The sequence below is a fragment of the Chelonia mydas genome, chromosome 1 (assembly GCF_015237465.2).
Source record: "Chelonia mydas isolate rCheMyd1 chromosome 1, rCheMyd1.pri.v2, whole genome shotgun sequence".
Taxonomy (NCBI): Eukaryota; Metazoa; Chordata; order Testudines; family Cheloniidae; genus Chelonia; species Chelonia mydas.
Genome location: NC_057849.1, coordinates 181,860,036 through 181,885,185, shown reverse-complemented (window position 1 = coordinate 181,885,185; position 25,150 = coordinate 181,860,036). Strand labels below are relative to the sequence as shown.

At 43.0% G+C, this 25,150-nt stretch overlaps 1 protein-coding gene and 1 long non-coding RNA gene across 4 annotated transcripts in view; one reads left to right on the top strand and one right to left on the bottom strand.

Moving 5' to 3' along the window:
* The window catches only part of BCL9 (BCL9 transcription coactivator), a 74,869-nt gene that overhangs the window by 10,875 nt on the left and 38,844 nt on the right, over positions 1–25,150 (top strand). The window lies entirely within an intron of this gene.
* LOC119566912 lies at positions 3,390–25,139 on the bottom strand. 2 transcript variants are annotated; one of them, XR_005226435.2, is made up of 4 exons: positions 24,565–25,139; positions 23,968–24,331; positions 14,908–14,966; positions 3,390–3,647 (listed from the first exon to the last, which is right to left on the bottom strand). It is a non-coding gene; the product is annotated as an uncharacterized LOC119566912 (long non-coding RNA). The 2 variants fall into 2 exon arrangements; XR_005226424.2 differs by lacking the exon at positions 24,565–25,139 and having other exon boundaries at positions 23,968–24,557.

Genomic DNA, 25,150 nt, shown 5'->3' with positions numbered 1-25,150 from the left:
TTCTGTATCTCTCACAGCCGTTTCTCGTCCTCTTCATACCTGTTTCCCCTGCTCATTCAGTCCCACTCTGGCTTTATGCTGGGTCACTGCCAGACCCTTGCCATCGTGTTCTTCTGCCTGGCCTGCCATCCTGTCTTGCTTCTCAGCTGGATGGGTGGGCTGAGAACCACCAGCCAGAAGGTGGGTGACATTGAGAACACAGGCCAGAGGGCCCCTGAAAGCAGAGAGGTAGGGGAGATTGGGACTCACTCCAGGCAGGTGACCCAATTCACCATACTTCCTTGACCTCCTACATGGGCATCCTTAGCAGCATGTGGCTAAATAACCTTTTTGTTTTCCAGGTGTCCTCCACCTCAGTACTAAACTGTTTCTAAAAAGCTAATTAAACCACTTCTTGCTTTCTGGGTATTCTGTATAAATTAATCTTGGGGATTGTGTAACAGCCCACAGTACGTGCAATAGCGTCCTTGGCTGCTGTCACACGGAATTCAGTTCCCAGTATCATTACTCATCCCCATGATCAACTCGTGAAAATAATGGCAATCATTCCTCCCTCATTCATGTCTCTCAGCATCATGGGAGTGAAAGCTGGAGATGGCTAACCTCTCATCGTTTCTAAACCTACTCATCCACACACCCCTACATTTCAGTGGGTCCTAATTTTCTCAAAGATTATCTTTAGGGGCTGAAATGTTTTATGTCTGGTCTCAGCCCAATAGGTGAGCTTTTTCTGGAAACCTTGCATAAAATCCATTCAGCTGTTTATGAGTCACATGAGCATAAGTAGAAACCAAACCCAGAAACTAATTGTCCTGACCTTCACTGCACTCAGAATACTCAAAAAGAGACCTTGTTTTAAAACACAAACTTAGGACTCTGTTCTAGCTTTATACAACAAGAGCCTGGGTTGGGCTGGGGATGGGGGGGAAAGGATGCAAAGCCAACAGCGTCAGGCCTTGGAGGCAGCATGCAACCTATAGCAGCTCCTACACTTTATTTTTGGAGGTATAGTCTGTGCCAGCCCATGTCCACAGGCCATTATGGAAGTGGAACAAGGCCAATGGCCTTACCTCCTACCACATCAGTTTGGGGTGTTTAGTGCAGCTGGCAGCACTGGTACTCTCCTGGTACTTGTACTCAGGGAGAGCAAGCACCATGATTGTTTCGGCCCCCTGCCCGGTCGTTGGGTTCCATACACCAGGGATTCTCAATCTTTTTCTTTCTGAGCCCCCCCCACCCCCAACATGCTATAACAACGCCGTGGCCCACCGGTGCCACAAAAAATGTTTTTCTGCATATCCAGTAGATTAAAAACTAGGGCCAGCATTAGGGGATAGTAAGCAGGGTAATTGTCCAAGGCCCCATGCCACAGTGAGCTCTGCAGAGCTAAGTTGGCTTCATTCCCATGCGGCGGGGTTCAGGCTTCGGCTTTGGCCCTAGGCAGTGTGGCTCAGGCTTTGGCTTTCTTCCCTGGGCTCCAGTGACTGTAACACCAGCTCTGCTTTCTGGTTTATTTTGGTGGACCCCTTGAAACCTACTCACGGCCCCCCAGGGGGCCTTGGACCCCTGGTTGAGAACCACTGCCATACACCATCTCCCTCTCATTTGCTTACCCTTGTAGGCTTGGCCGTAGGTGCCGACTTCCCCTCTTTCATGTGGGTGCTCGACCCCCCCCTGACCCCGCCCCCACTCCACCTGTTCCATGAGGCCCTGCCCCTTCCAATCCTTTCCCCAAAGTCCCCGCCCCAACTCCGCCCGCTCCCTGCCAATATTCCAACTCCTTCCCCAAATCCTGGCTCCTTCCCCGCCTCCTCCCCTGAGCGCGCCATGTTCCCACTCCTCCCCTACCTCCTGGAGCGTGCTAATGCTGCCAAACAGCTGTTTGGCAGCGGCCGGGCGGGAAGCGCTGGGAGGTAGGTGGGGAAGCGGGGACATGGCATGCTCAGGGTGGGGAGGAGGAGGTGGGGCGAGGAGCTTGGCTGTCGGTGGGTGTGGAGTACCCATAAATTTTTCCCCGTGGGTGCTCCAGCCCCAGAGCTCCCATGGAGTCAGTGCTTATGGGCATGGCCACAGTCTGGGCCTCAGCATATTGATTGCCCTGGGTGAGGAGTATGGGCATTGCTAAGTTTGAAAAACAGTCTGTTTCAAAGGACAAAGTCACGAGACATTTAAAAATGACACCACAGTGTCACCCCTCCAGCCAGGCTCACGAACTGTGACTCTTATAAAGCTCCCTAGGACTACAGGATTGTATCCCAGCAGGGTCAGCCCAGTCTTGATTCTTCTGAGGGAGACAGCTGAATTCTGTGCACTGTACTGTGGGTTGGTCTTTTGTAGAAGAACATAAGAACAAGGCTCTGTTTGCCATGCATGCACAGTAGTAGTGATAGTAAATATTTATACTATGATGAGTTGGGACTGGGGCCCCATTGTTCTGGGCAGGGTAAAAAAGCAGAAAAGAGACAATCCCTGCCCTGGGTGATTACAATCTAAGAATGAAAGAGCCCATGATGCTGTCTGTAAGATTAAGGGTTTTGCCTTGGTGTGCTTTACCAACATTTTCCCTTTCTTCCCTCTTTTCCCTGTTGTGTAGGTGGCTTGTTTGCCTGTTTTTTGTCCTCCAGTCCCCATAGTGACTCCTGTCTGTAGAGCTTGTGCAGTGCTTTGGGACATAGGTGCTGCATAAATATGTTGTTTGTTACTGACTTTTCCCTATCAGTTTCAGTGTACCTATGGATTTCAGCCTCCCCTTATCCAGCTGATATTCGTTCCCACTCTAAAACTCCTGAATTCCTCCCCTTTAAACTTAAAGATGATGTTAAAAGAGGCCCAGCAGATCTGGTGTCATGATCTGCTGGACACCACCCCAATCACACCTCTTCCACCATCTAACTCAGATTTTATATCCTCGGGTTACACTCCCATGTATAGAAATCCTCCCGCCCCTACTCGTCCTAGTAGTGCCCTAATATAAGCAAATGCATATATTTCAGTGTTTGATTAGATAGTTCCTCCAATGTAGGAAAGTGTGTGCATTCTGAAGATGTAATCCAATATATATATATATGGATGCATTTCTGTATGTGGATGCATTTCTGCCTGTGATGGCAGTTGGCCTCTGGGGGGGGGGCTGCCTGGGTGGAAGGGTTTAGTAACTGGAAAGGAGTGACAGGCTTGCCAGGAAGTGGGGGAAAGTTTGGTAGATTGAGATGGGATTGAGAAATCATCATGGATGGGAGGGGATTGGGTATGTTTAGCAACTGGAATGGGATATCAGATTTGGGACTGCCTTGTACATTAATTTATTTACCATTAATTACATTATTATTGTGGTTAATCAGACATTGACAATGATGTTCAGACAAAAAAGAAAAAAATGGACCCTGACCCCAAGGAACTTAATATTTGTTATTTCACACCCAGCTAAAAAAATCAATAAATCAGGCACTTCAGGTTGGTGTTGGAATTTTGCAGGGTTCACTTTTAAAAGGTGTTGTAGAAGAGCAGAATGTTGAGACATTTGAAGAAGAGGCAGGATAATGTGATTCATGAAAACATGATGACCATTCCAAGGATAGGGGGCAATGTGGAAGAAGGCATGAAGATCATGGGTAAAATCTTGGCTCCAGTGGCTCCAGGTTTTCACCCTGAAGTGGGAGAAAGCAAAAAAAAGTGAGCAGTTAAGGAGGGAGTCTAGTGAGTTAGAGGGGGAGTAAGAAGAAAAGCGAGAACAGATTTTATTGTGTGCAGAGTTGTGCAGGGGTTTGAAGTTAAGGCTGCGGAGCCTACATTTGGTGCAGATCGTGAGGGGAAGCCAGAGAAGGGATCTGAAGAAAGGAGTGACATGTTAAAGGAATTTAGGCAAGCTTATCCCAGCAGAGGAGATTCATACAGGGAATTCTCAAGGATGAATCAGTAAATCCAAAAGTTAAGATTCTCTTAGGAATGTTTACTTGTTTACAGGTTTCAGAGTAGCAGCCGTGTTAGTCTGTATCCGCAAAAAGAAAAGGAGGACTTGTGGCACCTTAGGGACTAACCAATTTATTTGAGCATAAGCTTTTGTGAGCTACAGCTCACTTCATCGGATGCATTCAGACAGACAGACATCATCTTCCTTTCCAAATGCAGGAATGCATCCGATGAAGTGAGCTGTAGCTCACGAAAGCTTATGCTCAAATAAATTGGTTAGTCTCTAAGGTGCCACAAGTCCTCCTTTTCTTTTTACGTGTCTACACTGCAGCCATGAGCTATCAGGCTCTGATCTTATCTGGTATGACAAGCTAAGCAGAAGATTGTGAAGTTCACAGATACTGCACTGTTGGGGGGCCTATAGGTACCTATGCTAGATAGATGGAGTGACCTGATCAGCACTCAGATGTGAGTTCCCTACCCAAAAAAAAAAAAAAAAAAATCCAGTTGCTGCAGAAAATGATACTGGTGTTTCATAGGTTGTGTTCTTCTCTCAGTCAATACTGAACCACTGCCCGAGAATACTGGAAGGGGGGAAATATGCTGCAAGAGATATCATCTTTCAGATGAGAAGTTAAAATTGTAAAACCCTAACCACTTGTAGTTCTTAAAATACCCAGGCTAAAATATGTTTCTCTAAGGCCTTGTTTATAGGATTTTGTCTCCCCACCAATTTAGTTGTGCTGGTGTAGGCAAAGCGATGGTGGTTTATCCAACCCTTCTCAGAGCAGATCTGAATGACACAGTAATTAAGGCATCTGCTACCACTGCGTGCCTTGCCTATACTAGTGTTCTCACCATTGAAGTGGTTAAATACCTTAAGGGGAAAATATTATATACACAGCCTAATAGGGTTATACATTTATTTTTTTCTATCCACAGGGGCAAGTAAAACTGTGCTAATACGGTTAGACCATAAACATGGTTAGTTTTGTACCACAGAGCGCACTTTGCAAATACCTGTGTTAGCCAAAACTACGCTCTTTTCCCACCCATCATATGGAGCAAGGTTCAGACACAGTTGCTAAATATAGTTAAGATGTAATTTCTAATTATATACAGCATTGATGCAAATCATATTACAGCCACACATTGTCATAACTGTATTTGAAAACTGTTTAAAATTATTACAAACCCTAAAAAAGGGCAAGGTCTTAAAGGGAATCCCTTTTACATCTGTGTTCTGTATGACAATGCTTGTTGCCCCATGTTACAATAGAAGTAGTAGTAAGAATCACCAGATATTGGTAAACTCACTGAGGAGGTAAAAATGAACCTGAATAGGAAACCCCTCTGTTTCTTGACTTTGTGTGAGTTTGACTGTGGGTGGACGCCACTTTGCTAGGCCAGTGTGACTGCTATAGCAGAAGGTGAAGTAGACAGATGGGGCAGAATTCCGTAGGAATGAGTTTCCCTTCAGCTGAAGAATTTGGGGGTTATTAGAGAAATGGAAGTTGACTTTTAGAAGGGTTTATCCCTTCAGAAGAGATGTTCCATTTCAAAAGCAAAATTCTGAATAGTCCAGGAATGATAAAATCACCCTTGTTTTTTCTTGTGAACTCCTAGAAGTCATCTATGTTGTATAAATGAGATCATTTGGCCTAATTAGTTCCAAGCTTAATTAGCAGTAATTATCCCAACATGGGAGTAATACCAGAGTAGGAAGTACCGAGTCCTCGATTAGATAGATCTCTAATTGGTGTTACAATATTATAATTAAAGCATGCTTATATGCCTCTGCCTCAGCAAATGATTTGTTTTATGTCTGATTAAACAGGGAGTCCAGCAGCCTCAAGGAGGCCAGGTCTTCAGCACTGATTGAGATAGTGCATTACCCCTTGTCGTAGGAAAGAAACAATGAATCATGTATACTATAAAACACCGTGGGCCAAATAATTCCTGGTGTAATACTACTGAAATTAATGAAATTGTAAGAGAGATAAATTTGGTCTGGAGTGTATAATCTAGATCTGTATAACACCCAGTTAAACACTCATTAGAATGTGCACTCTGGCAATTATACATGCAGATAAATGCAAGTGACTTAATCTGCGTTTGTGGTCACTGTATTGCAGGTGTGAGTTTATTTGATTGCTGTGTGATCTTTAGATTGCACATTCCATTCAAAGTTTGCACGCTGTGGTGCCATGCATCGCAGAATGCACTCTGCCCCTCAGAACTCTGCAAACTTTGAAATTGGTGCTGCTTGATGTCTCATACAGCGCTTAAAAGGGTGCCAACAATTTTCTGCCAGGAAGTGTACCTACTGTAGTTACAAGTAACACCTGAGATGACTACAACTGAAAGAAATTAACAAACAGGAAAACAAAATTGTTCTCCTTTCTTTCAGCATTGTTACTGTGTGTATAGTCTGTTTCTCCCTTGCTGCAAACACAGCTTGCTGTAAACATCAGAGAAGCAGAAAAACTCATACATTTTAAAAAAGAAATTAAAAAAAAATATCAGAAATGGTAATTGTCTGAAATTAGTCAGTTTCAAAGCTTTCGAGTTGTCTGTGTCTCTTTAAGAAACAACCTCCAAGGAACTCTGGAAATGCAATGCTTCATTTCTAATCTCTTTTATTATGCACCAAATTATGGAATGGGTGAGTGCACTTCCTGTTTTGATTCTTTGACATATCATAGAACTTGTAATCATAGACATGTGGTGGACCCTACTACTCTACACCTGCAGAAAACAACAAATAATGAAGTTGCATTTCTAAACCAGCCTTTATCCAAGGATCTCAAAGTCCAAGGATCTTTACAGTCACTGAAAAATTAAGAATCACAATAACACCCTGGTGTGTGATTCCATTTCACAGATGGGGAAATTGAGGCACAGAGTGGTTAAGTATCTTGTACAACCTTGCATAGCAAACATCAGGCAGAGCTTGGAACAGAACTGAGATCCTGTGCTTTAATCACAAGACCATCTTTTTACTCAACTGAGAGGAGGGGAAGAAGGGAGGAGGGAGCTGGCTTTAACTTGTACCTGAGGCTTGTAACCATGATTTTAAACAATTTCTAAAGAGAATTACACATTAAAGAGTAGTTTGCATCCACGCTCCTCCTCAAGGTCGCTGTTAGGATGACACTTGTAATACCAAAGGGTAAACTCAGTGTAAATAGTGGTTCCTTCATGCAGATTCTTACATATTTTTCTACCCCTTCCATCCCCCCTTTTTTCACTCTCTTTTTAAACAAGGAAATTAAATGCATAAAAATATGTTAATGCAATGGTAAGGGTGAGAATTTAAATGCCCCAACATCAGGACATTCAAAAGTTAAGGTTCCCACAGCAATATTAACTTGGCCATGTTGCATATGTGCTGTTTTGAATAACTGTTTATGATGTCAAATGGATACTTTAATATATATGTTCAATATGTCTAAATTAAGGTTGCCAGGGACTTTAGGGCTGAATTGTACCTGGAAGGCACAGCTCTGCCCGGTGTTAGGAAGAAACAGAACTGCATTGCCCCAGCAGGATCTGTGGAATAAACTGTGCCGTAGGCAGGCACAACTAGATCTGGTTGGGAATTTGTTAGACTGACTTTCTGATAGAAAATGCAGTTCTGTAAAATGGAAATTTTCTGTGAGAAAAGGTAGTGCAAGGACTGCAGTTGTGCTTGGCTCCTGTGTTGGGGCATGAAGGCAACACCTGGCACCATCCCTTATGAGGGCCAGGTAAATCTGATCCTTGACTTGTACTGTTCTTGGGTTATAAGATTTTTAAATTTTTAAAACCAAATTCTAAAGTGCTTCTTTGGTTTTTACTCTGTCCCCACTTCAAGAAAACTCCATTGTCACCAATGGTGGCTTTGAGTTGACTGCGTAAAAACTGAGCAAAACCTTCAGGATTTGGCCCTTAAGCCTTCATGTTATCTTACATTTTTGTAAAAGTGGATGATCCACAATACAAGGTCAAATCCTGAGGGTCTTACTCAGCCTTTGCTCAGGCCATACTTGCACTGGGCTTTTTATTGGATGTTTCTCTGAGTAAGGACCTCAGAATCTGGCTCATTTGTCATTTCTTTTGAAGGACAACATGGTTTCCCTCTCTCTCATAATAGGCATTGGATATCTACGCACCCTTTATACCAAAGTGCTTAAAGAATGTTGTCATTCATAATAAGTGAAGACCTATAGACTGGTTTTGTGCCATCTGCTGAAATTCATTCTTGTATGTGAGAGAAACTGTGCAGGGACGTGGAAGAGAGGAGAAGAGGAAGAGATTTTTCCATGCAGCACTGAATGGTGTTGCATACTAGATAGAGAAAAGCTGACAAATATCTGAATGTATAGAAAAGACTTCTAACCGAAAGGGAGGAGTTGTGGTTTAGGTTAAAGCCACAAAGGAAGTGAAGGAGGTTACCACTTTCCTGTGTGTGGGTAGATGGTTCTGCTCTTGCTTATCTGAAGGCCTTGCTGCAGCTCAGTCTTCCTCTAGGCCAGTGGTTCCCAAACTTGTTCCGCTGCTTGTGCAGGGAAAGCCCCTGGTGGGCCGGGCCGGTTTGTTTACCTGCCGCGTCTGCAGGTTCGGCCGATCATGGCTCCCAGTGGCCGCGGTTCGCTGCTCCAGGCCGATGGGAGCTGCTGGAAGCAGTGTGGGCCGAGGGACTTACTGGCCGCTGCTTCCAGCAGCTCCCATTGGCCAGGATCGGCCGAACCTGCAGACGTGGCAGGTAAACAAACCGGCGCGGCCCACAAGGGACTTTCCCTGCACAAGCGGCGGAACAAGTTTGGGAACCACTGCTCTAGGCACATATTCATCACTATCTGGCATCTAGAGAAACACCAGACTTATGGCTGGGTCCTGCCACGTGTTGAACATCTGCAATGTCCAGTGAAGTCAATGGGAGCTGTGAGTTCTCAGTACCTCTTGGAATGAGATTCATAGTTTAGTTTGCAGCCTCAAATATTTTAAGTTTATTTTTAAGGCCACAGTAGATTAAAAAAAACAGTGGCTTTTTTTTTTTTATAAATGCTTTTTTATTTCAGTTGTTTAAAAAAATTTAAATTAAATACAGATTTATTTTTATAAATAAACCTATTTAAAATTAAATTTGAAAAGATGACAACTTATACTAAGGCCTAAATTTACTATAATTTATTACAATAGTTTAAATTAATTATTAAGCAGTATGTTTGTTGCCCAAGTTTTTTAAAAAGTCAAACCACAGAATCTGGTGGAAGTCACTGGCTAAGCACCCGGAACCAGAGTTTGTTGAAGTGCTAAACCAGTTTTTGACAGCAGTAGCCTCTTCTACAGGTGCAGAGAGAGTATTTTCAGTTCAGTGTATTCAGTTAGTAAGGTTCAATGACTAGTTAATTCAAAGTTAAGATACCAAGTGGAAGTTGGAAAAACAGGAAACCTTGTGTTCGTCTTCCAATCTATGAATAAAAACCTAAGTCTGAGAGAACAAGATCTACTAGTTCTAAAATCTTGAAGGACATGGTGATCAGAAACAATCAGTTCAGTTCACTCACTGCAGATAATACTTCCTTTGTTTAATAAATCAGTTAGTTTTAAGTGTAAAATAGGTTTTGATAAGCTTTTCCCCCCTTATGTATCGAGCACATTTAAGGTAGTTATACTGTATTTAACTAATGAAAAACAATTTTAAAATGCTATTTTGGTGCATTTTTAATTTAACTCCAATTTCCTTCCAAATACAGCTTGACACAAATCACAAGTAAAAAATTAATCTAATAAGTAAGAAATGCATAATTCACCATCTAACATTATAAAAATGTAAAACTTAATATTAATAAACATATGTTAAGCTCTATAATTTCTTACACTATATTTATACACATTTATTTATCCTCCTGGTTAATACCAAATGTAAGATTATATTTCGTTGGAAATCAGCATATTTTTTTAGTGGTTACCAGCCAATGAGAAGCAACATTTCTTTAGGCAAATAACTAAACTACCAAAGCAAAACAAGATTAAAATTGATTATTTAAATCAAGGTTTCCTGCTTGCTGAGTTCAAATCACCTTGATTAAATCAGTCCCCCTGTTTAAAAGCCATATATTGCCAGTTAGAAACTAGTTCTTCTTGTTCCTTTCCCTATTGTTGACTTACAGTTAGCATCTCTTTGGAAGAACGTAAAGGGCCATATTTGGAAATCAGTGGGATTACCTGGAGTCAAGTCAGCACAGAATTTGTCCTGAAGTTTTGGAATTGTATGCAAGTTGTGTTAAATTTTTCATATCACTTAATTTTGACCACTCTGTTTTGCGCTTGGGTTATTCCTTCCACCTCTCCTTTCATTGTTATTGAGTCGTGTCTTTATCCTGATGCTAGATTTAGCACTAATCTATTTGTCAAGTCAGTGCTGGTTTCTGCCTGGATTTTGATTTCAAATTTCACCTATCCAGTCTGTCTGCTTACTGCAGATTCTGCATAGATTTTAGCTCCCGGTTGTTTGTGGGTGATTGACAGTTTCTGCAGCTATCCCAGCTGTGTCTGGCTGACTTGTTTGTTGATTTAGGGCAGATTCTGAATGAATTTGGGTTCCTGTACTCTGTGTTGCTGATGTTTCCCTTTGGTTTTCACTGTGTGTTTTGTTTTGTTTATGAATCAGAGGCCCTAGTTGCATCTGGCTGAAATGTTTGTTCTGTCATTGTAAGTTCTCATGGATTTCTATAGCTTTGCTCTCAATCACAGTGAGCTAGAGTGTTAGGATGGAGTGGCTGATTGAATCTGGTGTGCTGCAGAAGACATACCAGGAGACAGATGAAAGAATGTAGGATAGTGAACTAAAAGGGAACTAACACTGAGCAACCCCCACCCTCACTCTGAGCACTGGAATGTAAACCAGGCCCCCTAACCCAAGCTCTTAACTGGTTACAGCACAGTTAACCACTATCACTGACAGTGACTTTATTTTGTGCAACCTGTGCTTTCTGATGATACTGCATTATTGTACAAGAAAAGAGCATTTGAAAGCTATTCCCTGAAGAGCCATTATGTGTTATTGTAGTCCCTAACCTTCCATTAACAGCTCACCCTAACACCTAACCCTGACCTTGGGACGAAGCAGAGGCATTTCACTTACCAGGTGTGAAATCAGATTTTGCCATGTGGGGATTATTGCTCTATCAGGTGTGTTACATTATCTGGTGTTTTAAAAATGGCTTTGTTGGAAGTACAAGATACCATTAAAGATTTATGTGTGGTGAATGTGTCCTTTTTTTGCAGCGTGTTTCCTTTAAGATACCTTCACAGTATTGATTTCAAGAAGGATGTTCCCTTCTGTTTTAAAACTTTTCCTTCACCTATGGATTTCCAGTATTATCAACTGAACTTGTGTACAGTTTCTACCCTGGCCTATACTGTAAAGCTAGAGTACCTCACTGGTGGTCTCTAGGGACCCACTTTTTAGGTTAAAAAGACTGTTAGCTCTTCATGTTCATTCAGTCCTGGACTTCCCCCAGCGTTACTCCCTTCTCACTCCAAAAGATGCCTTGTCATCTAGCTAGGGCTGTGGGTCCGCTTGCAAAGTCTGCCAATGGATCCAAAATCTGAGCTGGGTAGACCCTGTGCCCTGCCTTGTCTTAGAGTGAGAGTAGTAATCCCAGCATGTGCATTTGTTCTTGAGCTTTCTCCTGCACCACCACTTCAGAATCCTGACATCCCTATAATGTTTCTCTGAAAGGCGAGGTTTAAAGGGTTGAAACACAATTTCATAGTAAGACCTAGCAATTTGAGTCAGTTAAGACCAGGATGGAGATGAAACTAAGAGACCTTGGTACCAGCAGGTCATCTTTGGCCCCACAGTCACGAACAGTGGACAGTTAAGAGATGCAGCTCTTTGCAGGGCCGAGGATTTGAGAGTTTCTGTTGAATCTAGGGCTGTGTCTACACTGCCACTTTCAGCGCTAAAACTTTAGTCGTTCAGGGATGTGAAAAAACATCCCCCTGAGCGACAAAAGTTTTAGTGCTGAAAAGCGCCAGTATAGACAGCGCTTTATTGTCGGGAGCCGGATTCCCGGTGATAAAGCTAGCACCGCTCTCCCCTGGGGATAAAGCGTGACTACACTGCCCACATCACAGTGCTGTAATGTGAGCAGTGTAGACATACACTAGGATGCCAGGAGTCCTGCTTTCATCAAGGAGAACCCTTGGGCAGCAATTCCAGGGTCAGCATTCATTCATTCATTCCTCAGCCCGAGGACGGCAGACTATGTGGGGGGCAGAGTTCTATCTATAGCTGGAAGAGCTGTGGGTTAGTGAACTACAGATCTGAGTTCAATTTCTCATTGATGGATCATACGTGTAGTATATTGAAATCCTACATTCAGTTCCAGATGCCAAAGCACCTGGACTATGGTAATTGAACCTAATTTACTATAGCCTTTGGTCCCCAGAAAGTGCAACCCCATTGAAGTCAGAGGAGTTGTGCTTGCTTATGCCAGTGGTGAAGCTGGGCCTTTGACTGTCCCTGTAATTCTTCCAAAATGCAGAAGAGACTCCCACCAAGTCATATCATGATTTTTCAGTCACCTTACATGCAAAACAAGGAGTCAATGAAAGAAACAGCAATCCTCTTTGGAGAGTACTTAATAGGAATGGTTCAAATAACAGCTTGCAAAACATAGTTTTTAATGGAGGGGAAGACATAATACCAGCTAAAAGCAGAAATTACCAGGTCCCAGAGTGTCATAATGGGTCACTGCTTTTCCTTCCCTACATGCAGAGTCCCACAGTAGGTCTCAGTCCTAGCTCCACTCCTGTTTAACATCTTTCTACAGAAAATCTTTAGGAGACATTATAAGATGCCGTGGATTGTGATGCCAGCAACGTGCATTCAGCACAGAGCGTGCAGTCTTCCAAATTGCAGGGAGGAAATCATAACTTGAATAAAGAACATAACTGAGCCCAGGAAACCGCCACCACTTTTCCCTCAGCTGAAGGCATCTGCACACTGGCAATTAAATATTGTTTGCAGGTGCTGGGTCATGCTGGCCTCCTTGCTGATGTTAGATACTCAAAGAAGAGCAATCATCAGCTCTGGCTAGCAAAATGGCTCAGTCTTTTCTGTTCAGAAGATGAGTTAGCCACAGCACTTGAAGCATTCCTCACCTCTAGGCCTGACTATTCTCATTCACTTTGCCTGTGTTTTAGGCATACAAAAGGCTACAGCTGATATATAATGCAGCAGCCTGTCTCTTAAACTAGACAAGCCAAAGAGAGCATATCACCTCAGTGCTTCATGACCTGTGCTGGCCCCCTGTGCATTACCAGCTCCAGTCTTAAATGCTTGTTCTGGTCTATGATATCCTAGATGGGATAGGAATATACTATCTCAAGGACTGCCTTTCCTTCTGACAAGAGTAGGACTGTTCCTGATCTGCTTTGGGAGGGTGTACAAGTCCTATCCTTGTCAGAAAGAGAAGCAGGCCTTGAGATAGTAGGTGCTTATCCTATCTAGGACCTTGTAGATAAGAACAAGCACTTTGGTTTGGATCTGGTAAGCCACAGCAGAAGAAACACCATAGCATGCTCTGAAACATAAGCCAATGAATAAAACAAAGAGCGAGGTGGAAATCTGCCTTTTCCTTATGGATGGAGCTTTTTGTTTTATATAGCCCTGATACAGCACCTAAATATCACAGTGAGTCGTGCTTTTGAAATTCATTTAATTGAATTAAATATTTTCAAAATTAAAAAAAAGCAGCTGTCCATTCACTCTAGGCTCCCTTGACATTGTTTAATCTACAAATACTGAAAATTCCTTAATTATAACTTCAGCAACTCCATTAGATCCCCAACCAGCAAACATAGGCAAATTGAAGATTGAACCATCCTTCTCCCACTCCTAACCACCCACATAAGCTTCCCCCCTCTTCATAATGTGGAGAGAAAACTGAGCTTTCCAGCGTGCCGTAATGATAATCAAAAGCAAGCTATTTTGGATTAAGCAGGGGAGCAAGTTCTGAAATCAAGGGGACTTCACCTAGAAGGACCTGCCAGCAGTGTTCTCTTATACCAAGTGGGTGCCAGTTTAAATGCTTCTGCTGATGGCAACTGCAGCAATGTGGCAAGGTGAGAGATGTGGTCTCTCCAGTAGACAGGTCCCAGGCCACTTAGGGCTTTATATGTCAAGTGAAACATGTTAAAATCTACCTGGAAGCCAACATTCAGCCAGTGCAGATCCTGGAGCACCAGGGTAAAAATGCTCACGGTAGGATACATGGCTTTTGAAGTGGGCTGCAGAATTCTGCACCAGCTTCAGTTTATGAATGGATTTAAAGTGCAGTGCCATGTGGAAAATATTGCAGTATTCTCATCCTTAGATGACAGAGGCATAAATGACAGTTGTCAGATCTGCGTTGGAGAGGGACTGTCACTACTTCTTGGCCATATGTAAGTTTTTAAAAACCAGCCGTTCTGACATTGCTGCTACCTGATCCTTTAGTAACATCTGGGAATCTAACCAGACCTCTAAGTCTGAACAAAAGCCAAACACACATCCCCAGTCAAAGAAGCAGATGTTATCTTCAACTAGATTATATTCGCTACATCTTCTGGTAGTTTCCCACAATCAGGATTGCTTCAGACTTGTCTGGATTGAACTCCAGCCAACTAGCTCTCATCCATGTCGCAGTCTCGACCAAGCAACTGCCAGTCGATAAATTAAAGAGAGAGAATGAGAAGAGGGAGTATTGAATGTATTACAGAATGAAGAATGGACTGGGATGGCTGCTTTATGGAAGAGGCTAGCATTGGGGAGTAAATTATAGGGATATGGGGAAGAATAGAGGCTGTAACATTAAAGACGGATGTTATTGAAGCACACAGAGAACAGAATTAGTGGATAGAGGGTTGAGTACTATAGTTAGAAATAGTCATGGATATGTGATGTGTAAGGAGAATAAGTGTACTTCAAGAACCAGTGGGAGATGAGAGTACTTCAAGCACCTTTAGGGAGCTGAGTGGCAAACTGCAGTCCAGTTCATGCTCCAAGAACATCTGCGACCCTGTGAAATGTTGGAAAGTAAAAAGTTGCAGTAACAGTGAATAAAATTTAGATCTCATCTATCTGAGCATGAGTATCTCAAGGTGAAATAACAGAAGGAGAGGAGGCGGGAATATTGATTTCTGCCTCACAAAACAGACAACAACGCCTACGTTTTCATGGCAGGCATTTAACCACGTGACTCCCATTCACTTTAATGGACCAGTCTGGACTACAGTAAGGGATTGGTTTTTTCCTTCATGTACAATGTAAAGAGGAAATCATGCTGAAGTTATTTTTATTTTATTATAGCATTGCAGTAGAGTTGTTGAGCCAAATTCCACCCTTGGAGGCTTGTGCACAACTCCCGTTTATTTCAGAGGGAGGTACAGTCTGTGGGCCTCATTCATCAATGCCTTTGGCCCAGGATGCAGGGTTGCACCCTAGAGTACAACCCCAGCTCAGAGGGCTTTCCCCAGAAGCCAAGGGTTCTGGGGTAGCCAGGTGCAAGTTGCGGTAGCACCAGAGGCCAAAGGACCCCTGGCAGCCCAAGAAGTGTGTTCTGTATTAATGCTGGGACAATTTCTCTTGTTTATTTCTATTTGAGGACAGAATTGAGCCTCCTATAGTTATTACTGCTGAGTACGATACTTATTCATCCACAAAGAGATTACCAGAGGATTGCACAGAATGGACTACCATAGTTGTAAACCTCCAGTAATGGAGATGCCATGTAAGAAAAAGGACACTTCTACTGAAAACTCTTTCCTTCAACTGTTCATAATAATCTCAGAAATATTCCTTCTGTGCTGAAATTTAATTTGCTTTGTGTCAGGCCAGGGAAATACAGGGGTGTATATCAGGGCAATTGACAGGCTTTTTGATGGGTGCAGGAAGGGTGGTTTGGTGTTGGGATTGTTGTCATGGACTAGGCATGTGGTATAGTTGGATAGAGGCAGGATGTGGTTAGCTGGCAACTTGCGGGGCTGTGGGAGAATACTTTTTTTAAAAAAAATCAACGGCATTAAATAATAATAATAATAAAAGTCTAAGATTATAGTGTAACTTAAATGTAGAGTCCTGCGCGGACACAAAATTTATATCCGCGGATATCCATGGAGCCGCAGGGCTCTAGCGACAACGAGCGAGACCAGCAGGACTATGGCCAGAACTGGGCCAGGAACTGCAGTGGTGAAAGCAGCAGAATGTTGGGCCGCCACTCGCAGGAGCCAGCGCCCAGCCTGGGCAGCTCCTCCGTGTGCTGCCCCCAGCCCTGCCCACTAGGGTGGGCAACAGGCTCACTGGCAGCTGTCCATGGTCACTTTGGTGTGTGCAGCTGCTTGCAAGCTCCTGGACAGGAGTCCTGTCCAACCGGTGGTGTGTGACATGCTGCTGCTCTTGCCGCGGCAATTACTGGCCCGGTCGAGGGCCATGGCCCTGCTGGTCTCGCTCGTTGTTGCAAGATCTCTGCAGCTCCGTGGATATCCGCATCTGCAGATAGAAAGTTTGTATCCATGCAGGACTCTACTTAAATGCACAAAAGTCAGGAGATTCTGAAGCCAAGTTCCCATGGCTTGTCCACATCTAACTGCGTGTGTAAACAAATACCTTACACAGAGTATGTCCAGTGTAGCTGAGTTAACATTCCTGTGCAAACTTAAACTTTTGAATGTTCTAACTTTTGTACATTCAAGTTCTCAACCTTAATTTTGCATGAATGTATGTTATTCCATGTGTTTCATAAGCATATATTTTTCCATATTATGTTTATCTGATTTTCCTTCTGGTTTAATATATCTTCTTCTTTTTAACATGGGAGATAATGTTGAATTTTTATCTATATTGCTAGCTAAAGTTTGCAGTGTACCTGCTTAATAACTGCCAGGGATGCTTTCTTTATAAGATGAGGGTTTCCTACAGCTGCATTTTTATAATGGATCAGGGTGGTTTTGTCTGTTTGATGTCTGGATCTGGACTAATATCTTGAAAGGGGCAGATCAGGCCTCTGTGATGCTGGAGATCAGACTAGATTATCACAATGGTCCTTCTGGATTTGGAATCTATGAATCGGAAATGTAGGCACCAATCCTGCTAAATGCTCAACGAAGTCAGACCACTGCTTCTGCACAGAACACCATTTATTTCAGGGGGGCTCCCTGGAGGCATAGGGAGTCCCAGAATTGTAGAGAAGTTTTCAGGATTGAAGACCTAACAACTTTAAAATAGTTTCAGGTACTAAAACTACCTCTGAGTTCCTCTGCCAATTTTTACAATCACGTTCTAATATTAACAATGTATTTCGCTCTCCTGTGGCCATATGAAGTTCCACACGAACAAGGGAAACTCAGTGGGCCTATTCACCTGAGTAAAGTCAAGCATGTGCTTAAATGTTTGCAGTAAGAGGGCATACCTGATTTTGCTAGAGGCACAATGAGGCTGACTGGACACACAATGCTGTCAAGTGCAGAAAGTAACCAAACTGGAAAAAATAGCAAAAAATATAACCTTTTATAGTAATCTTAGGAATTACTACTAGCAGTAATCTCTAAAACATTTTTTTCAGATAGAAGAGTAGGCTTTAAATTAACAGTGGACCTTTAACTGCCTCTTTCACACTTTCCTGTTTTAGACTCTCAGCCTGCAGTGAGCTCCATGCAGAGCTCATTGCAGTATTATGGCTTTAATCACCTTGGTTTCTTATAGAATTTATTGTTACCTCTCCGGAAGGCTCATTATAACACACAGCTACGTAAAACGTAAACGTTGGAGGAGAAAAAGTCATAGTGTCTGATTCTGTTGCATGCACCTTGTTCAATAACTTAAACTTGAGCAAAGTGAGGTGGGGGAGGGAATACCCAAAAAAGCCTCCTGGCAATTGGAATTCTCCATTCACAACAGTGGGAGCATTTTACACCTACTTTGCACAAGTGTACTCAGGACTACATAAGGTGCAAGGAAGTGGAGATTAGATTCTTAAGTAGTGTGTAGTGCTTCAGTGCTCTAAGGGTAGGTCTACACAGCACTTACACACCTGCAGCTGGCCTGTACCCGCTGACTCGGGCTTGCGGGGTTGCTTAATTGCAGGGTAGACATTTAGGCGCAGGCTGGAGCCCAGTCTCTAGGACTCTCCCCCCTCGCAGGGTTCTAGAGCATGGGCTCCAGCCTGAGCCTGAATGTCTACACCGCAATTTTACAGTCCCATAGCCCAAGCCCTGTCAGACCGAGTCAGCTGGCATGGGCCAGCTGTGGGTGTGTAATTGCTGTGTAGATGTACCCTAAAGGTATAACCATTTTCAAAGAGGGAAATTGTAGTTCAACAGATAGAACATATGTGGCATAATTTTAACAGAAAGTTGTTAGAGGTAAAATGGTCTAGAACCTGAAAAGAGTAGGAAGTGTTTTATCTGCCCCCATTCTGCTCCTGTTGAAGTCAATGGTAGCGTCCTTTGACTTGAGTGGGATTGGGGCCCAAAGGGCTGCTAATGCAATAATTATATCATCTAAGTGTAAGGAAGACCTGTGATGATCTGTATGGTAACTTTGTAAATAATGCGTTCTTAATGGTGACTGCCTGTCTCTACTCTGGGAATAATGGTCAGTCCACTGTAAAGAAGAAAAGGAAACAGAATAATTTTAGGACTGAAGCAGTATGGCTCTGAGTCGCCTGAAGGGCCTGATCCACTTGTTCTCAAGCAAAACTTGTTTTATTTGGAACAGCAATGTGTGTCTACAGTGATGGAGGACATTTGACTGGAGTTAATGACAGATGGACAGGGGCTACTATATAATTTTAAAAGAGATTAAAAGCCCATGTGCTGACACTTACTTATGCTGTTAATTGTATTTGCCTGAGTAGCCCCATTGAATTCAATGGGTCTATACTTACGTGTGTAAATTAAGTACCTGTGTAAGTTTTTGCAGGATTGGGGGCTAAAAGAATGAAAGCAACAATCATGGTATGCAAAGCTCTGAACCATATATAGAAAGCAGAACATAAATGTATTGAGCTGGTAGGCATGTGAACCACTACTGTTATGTGGATAGAATTGGGGCTCCTCAGCTGTGTATCATAGCCCAAATTGTAGAGGATTGTGCTTTTGAGCAGAAAGATTGAGTTGTATGCCTGTTGCTGCCATGAAGTTCTAAGACCATGGTGTGCAGTGTGGTGACAGCTGTGATGTTCTGGGCGTTCTTGGATTTGTTTTAATACTGTAAAGAACCAGGAGAGTTGGATTATTTGCAACAGCTTGTAAGAACGTAAATGGGGAGGGGAAGGCCTCCTTGAGTGTTGTGTAGTTGCTGACAATCTCTAAAGCCTTGAATGGTCTGGGATTTGGCCACCTGAGAGGCTGCCTTTCCACCTTACAACCTGTCAGAGCTATTAAAATCAGCAGGGAGGCTTTTGTTGTCAGTTCCCATGGTGAAACTCTTCAAGGCCAACAGTAGGGATTTCTTAGTTGAGAACTTCTGCCTTGGGAATTCACGCTGGTTGGTATTTTACTGTAGACAATTCCCAGAGAGGATAGGGCAAAGTACCAACTTAACTCTAAGGGCTTGGCTACACTTACATTTTATAGCGCTCGAACTTGCTGGCTCAGGGGTGTGAAAAATCGCCCCCCTGAGCGCAGCAAGTCAGAGCGCTTTAAAGCGCTAGTGTAAACAGGCTCCGAGTGCTGGGAACCGTGCTCCCAGCGCTCGGAGCTAATCCCCTCAGGGAGGTGGATTACTAGGAGCGCTGGGAGAGCTCTCTCCCAGTGCTCGTGAGTGACCACACTCACACTTCAAAGTGCTGCCGTGCGAGCGCTCCCGCGACAGCACTTTGAAGTTTCCAGTGTAGCCGTGCCTTAAGAGTAAAGTAAAATGTTCTGATAACTGATTTCAAGAGTCCTCCAAAGAGAGGAAAGAATAGACAGAAGGTGAGATGGGAGGAGAAAAAAAGAAAGGATGGTGGCTTGATGGGGTTATTTGAGGCTGAAGGAATGATTCGCCATTGCCTTGCAGCTTGGCCAGTAATCTTTGCCTGTATGACATGGTAGCTTTCTGATCTAGTAGTGTTTTACACCCATTTCATACACAAGGGGCAAGGCAGTGGAGAACCATGCATAGAAAGGTGCACCTGTTAACCTGTTGTTAATTTTGTGTTTGTCACGATTAAACTGTAAGGCTGGGATTTTCAAAGGCTCCTAAATGGAATGGCAACTGGGTGCCTGACTCCCTCCGGCACTTTTTAAAATCCCAGCCTAAACTGCTTGGTCTCTTAAGGAGACCACGATTGAGTCCATGATGTCAGTAGGAACTGGGATTGGGCCCTATATGTGAATCACCAATGATGCACTTCTGTTCCTTATTTATTACAGTAGCGCTTGGAAGCCCCAACCACAGTGGGGCTCCATATTATTGAGTACACACATGTAGTGAGAGATAGGCCCTGCCTCCAAAAAGTAGGGCTGTCAATCACGCTGTTAAATAATAATAGAATACCATTTATTTAAATACTTTGGATGTTTTCTATATTTTCAAATATATTGATTTCAATTACAACACAGAATGCAAAGTGTACAGTGCTCACTTTATATTTATTTTTTATTACAAATATTTACACTGTAAAAAACAAAAGAAATAATATTTTTCAATTCACCTAATACAAGTACTGTAGTGCAATCTCTTTTTCATTAAAGTTACAAATGTAGAATTATGTAAAAAAAAAAAACTGCATTCAAAAACAAAACAATGTAAAACTTTAGAGCCTACAAGTCCACTCAGTCTTACTTCTTGTTCAGCCAATCGCTCAGAAAAACAAGTTTGTTTACATTTGCAGATCATGCTGCCCACTTCTTGTTTAGAATGTTACCTGAAAGTGAGAACAGGTGCTCACATAACACTGTTGTAGCCGGTGTCGCAAGATATTTATATGCCAGATGCGCTAAAGATTCATATGTCCCTTCATGCTTCAACCACCATTCCAGAGGACATGTGTCCATGCTGATGATGAGTTCTGCTCAATAACGATCCAAAGCAGTGTGGCCTGATGCATGCTCATTTTCATCATTTGAGTCAGATGCCACCAGCAGAAGGTTGATTATTTTTTTGGGGGGGTGTTTCGGGTTCTGTAGTTTCTGCATCTGAGTATTGCTATTTTAAGACTTCTGAAAGCATGTTCCACACCTCGTCCCTGTCAGATTTTGGAAAGCACTTCAGATTCTTAAAGCTTGGGTCAAGTACTGTAGCTATCTTTAGAAATCTCACATTGGTACCTTCTTTGCGTTTTGTCAAATCTTCAGTGAAAGTGTTCTTAAAATGAACAACATGTGCTGGGTCATCATCCGAGATTGATTTAATATGAAATATATGGCAGAATGTGGATAAAACAGAGAAAGAGACATACAATTCTCCCCCAAGGAGTTCGGTCACAAATTATTTAATGCATTTTTTTTTAAAGAGTGTCATCAGCATGGAAGCTTGTCCTCTGGAATGGTGGCCAAAGCATGAAGGGGCATACAAATGTTTAGAATATCTGGCATGTAAATACCTTGCAATGCCGTCTACAAAAGTGCCATGCGAATGCTTGTTCTCACTTTCAGGTGACATTGTACATAAGAAGCGGTCAGCATTATGTCCTGTAAATGCAAACAAACTTGTTTCTCTTAGCGATTGGCTGAACAAGAAGTAGGACTGAGTAGACTTGTCGGCTCTGAAGTTTTACAGTGTTTTGTTTTTGAGTGCAGTTCTGTAACAAAAAAGATCTACATTTGTAAGTTGCACTTTCACGACAAAGAGATTGCACTATAGTACTTGTATGAGGTGAATTGAAAAATACTATCTTATTTTTACTGTGCAAATATTTGTAATAAAAATAAAGTGAGCACTGTACACTTTGCATTCTGTGTTGTAACTGAAATCAATATATTTAAAAATGTAGAACACATCCAAAATATTTAATAAATTTCAATTGGTATTCTCTTGTTTAACAGTGCAATTAAAACTGCGATTAATCACAATTAATTTTTTTAAATTGCGATTAATTTTTTGAGTTAATCGCATTATTTAACTGCGATTAATCAACAGCCCTAACAAAAAGATTTCAATTTATGCTGTGCTTTAAGGGGAAGAAAATGGTGGTATGTCTGGAGGAGGAGGGATTGTGGACATTAATTTAAAAAAAAAACAACTATGCTAAATGCTGAAATAGGCAAGGTTTAAAAGTTGGTACCGATTAGGGTGGGTAAAGAAGCAGAGATTAGTTCAGGAGGAGAAAGTCTTTGACTACACTAGACTGATCTTTAAAAAGTGTCCGACTGCTGCTACCACCAATGGAGCTGCTTTGGTAGTAGCCACAGTGGGACACTGTAGGTAAAAAAGACTCATATAGGCTACCCCTCTGAGTTCAGCCTTGTGGGCTGGAAATGGAAAACTACTACTGCAAAAAGAAAAGGAGGACTTGTGGCACCTTAGAGACTAACCAATTTATTTGAGCATGAGCTTTCGTGAGCTACAGCTCACTTCATCGGATGCAAAGCTACTGCAAAGAGTTATTTGAGCATGAGCTTTCGTGAGCTACAGCTCACTTCATCGGATGCAAAACTACTGCAAAGAGTTAATGTAGGGCCTGCTTTCAGCCTTCTCAAGAGGTGGGGGAGGGGTAAGTGAAGGGGAAGAAATTCCCAATAGATAACTGTGTGGGAGGGAACAAGCAGGGAACAACATCTTAAGAATAAGGGATGGAGAGGGAAAATGATATAACTACCACTTGTCTATGTGGGGAAATTGACTGTTATAGCTCTAGTGGAATTATACTACTGGAATTATACTACTGAAGCTATACTGGTATAATTCTTCATGTGGACACTGTTCCAGACTAAGTGCCTTTATTCCAGTATAATTATGCTGCTTCCACAGAGCAGGGATTTATTTTAAGGGTGGGGAGTGGATAGGAAAAGGGATGGTGTCATTTGAAGAGTGAGGAAGGGAGAGAATGCTGCATTTCAATACGCTAACTTTATTGGCATGACAATCTATCTAAATGTTGCAAAAGTGTGACAATGCCAAAATTTGGATTTCTCTCAGTGATAGATGCAATATATCCACTGTAGTTAGTGCTCTTCTCATGATTTACAGGATTAAGTATTTTGAGAACTTTTTTGTGGGAGTGGTGGAGGGAAGGTAGTGTTTTGGGAGGAGAGGTGAGTCTTTATGAGAATCTGTATCTTTCTCAAAATGATCCACAGAATGGAAGGAGGGGGGAACCACTGCAAACCCTAAAACACTGGCCACAAGAGGGTTTCAAGTTGCATTAGCATTTAATTCCCAAAACCTCAAGCATTTGCTCAGGATGGGGCTTTCCAGCACTTTTGGGGTTGATAGGTTGTGCTTATTTGTCATTCTTGTCCGTTCCTTCTTATCTAGTTGTGGACTGTTGCACAACCTAGTGCATTCTTCCTCATGCTAAGGTCTAGGGATCCATTGCAATGGGTGCAAAGCCTGCTAGGGGCAGACCCAGACCTGCCAGTTACTGGCTGCGTGGGAATACCCCCTCCTGAAATTTTCTCTCCCTCCTTGCTGCAGAGCTTGTCTGAGGGAGACTCAAAATGTGGTATCATATTACTGACTAACTCTTTGGTTCAATAACATGTCAATTCCCAGCAATGTCTCAGGGCTTCATTTGCCTTTTTGGGTGAATGTCCCCTTAGCTCTGCTTCCCTGGTGAGGTGTTTGCAGTGGCTGATGCCTCTGCAGGCTTCAAGGAGCCAGCTAGGCTGAGAAAGCCAGAGGGTAAAGGGAGGGGCCAGTCTCCTGCTCTCCTCTCCCCTCCTCCCCCACTTTATCTAGCATCTCACTGGGGAGCTTGCCCAGCTCTGTGGGCAGATAACAGTTTCCCTCTCACAAACTAACTAGGGGTGGGATTACCTCTGCCTCCCTTCGTTGGGCAGGAAAGGACAGACAGAGCCAGGTAGGATTGGAGGGAGTGGAGGTGAGGGGGGAGACACTCTGCTGGGCAAGATGCAACCCAGGACAGGTTGACTCACCTTTATCCCTTCTCCTGCCAGGAAGGAGGCAGGCAGTATTGGGAATAAAATGGCTGGAGGGGAGGCAGTGCCCCTATCTCTGTGATGGGAGTGAAGCCAGACAGGCAGCGTGCCAAGTGGAAGATCATTCCTGAGTCCCAGTAGCTCATACCTGCAGCCATGCCTCTGATTGCGGAACTCAGCTACCTCTTCCTTCTCTGCTTCTCTCTGAGTCACGAATGGAGGGTATTGGACGAAGCATGGACACTGGCAGCGCCAGAGTGCGTGATAGGAAGCTGAGCTCAAAGGTCATCTCCCTCCCCCTGGAATTCTCTTCTCATATCCTCTGCTGAGGCCTCCAGGAGAAATCAGACACATATGGACCCTATCCAGTAAAAAGTAGACCCTCTGTGAAGTCCATTCTTGAACCCTAGAAGAAGCTCCTGTTGGGCTCACAAGACAGTAAATCTGACCTCTTTGAGGGCAGGGTGATCGCTATTGAATTGAAATATTTTGGGGGTAAAGACTGAGCCCACTTTCACCCCCTCTACTGAAGCATGATCATAGGGACAAACATCCAAAGGGGAAATATAAATAAGTATTTGTTTGTATTCTCACCTTTATGGATGCAGCATGGTGCATAATCCTCAGTGCTTGGCTCCCCTGCTTATTGTGTCACAGAAACAAAAATCCAATTCTTAGGGCAACCTACTGAGAATGCTGATCTCATGTACACGTGTGTCAGTGATCCAGAGTTCATGTGAATCCTACCCCCTAATTCCTGTTATCCCCTCTGGATCTCATCCTATCACATCTGTTGCGAGGTCCAGTGCCTATTATCTATTGTCCCTTCCCTCAACTGGTAAATGTAGAGAACCAGACTTTTTTGAAGGGGTCCATCCATTAGTTAACCAGGCAGCGTGATTCATATGTCAGAAGCTAGCAGGGGATCATGGAGAGGGCTCGTTGAGGACGTGATTCAATCCGGGGAATAGGTACCTAAAAGAGACCCATCCGCTGGCTGGAACACAGTGATTTATGGAGCTCTTGAAGCACTCTTCCTTCCATGTGTAACAGATCTATTCTGGTCTTGACAGTCAGCATGTCTAAGGGGCCTTTAATAAATAAACTAGAAAGAACACATCAGCCCAACCCCAAGAATGAAAATCAACTTCTGTCCTGGGCAGAGCAGAGTTTCCCGTCT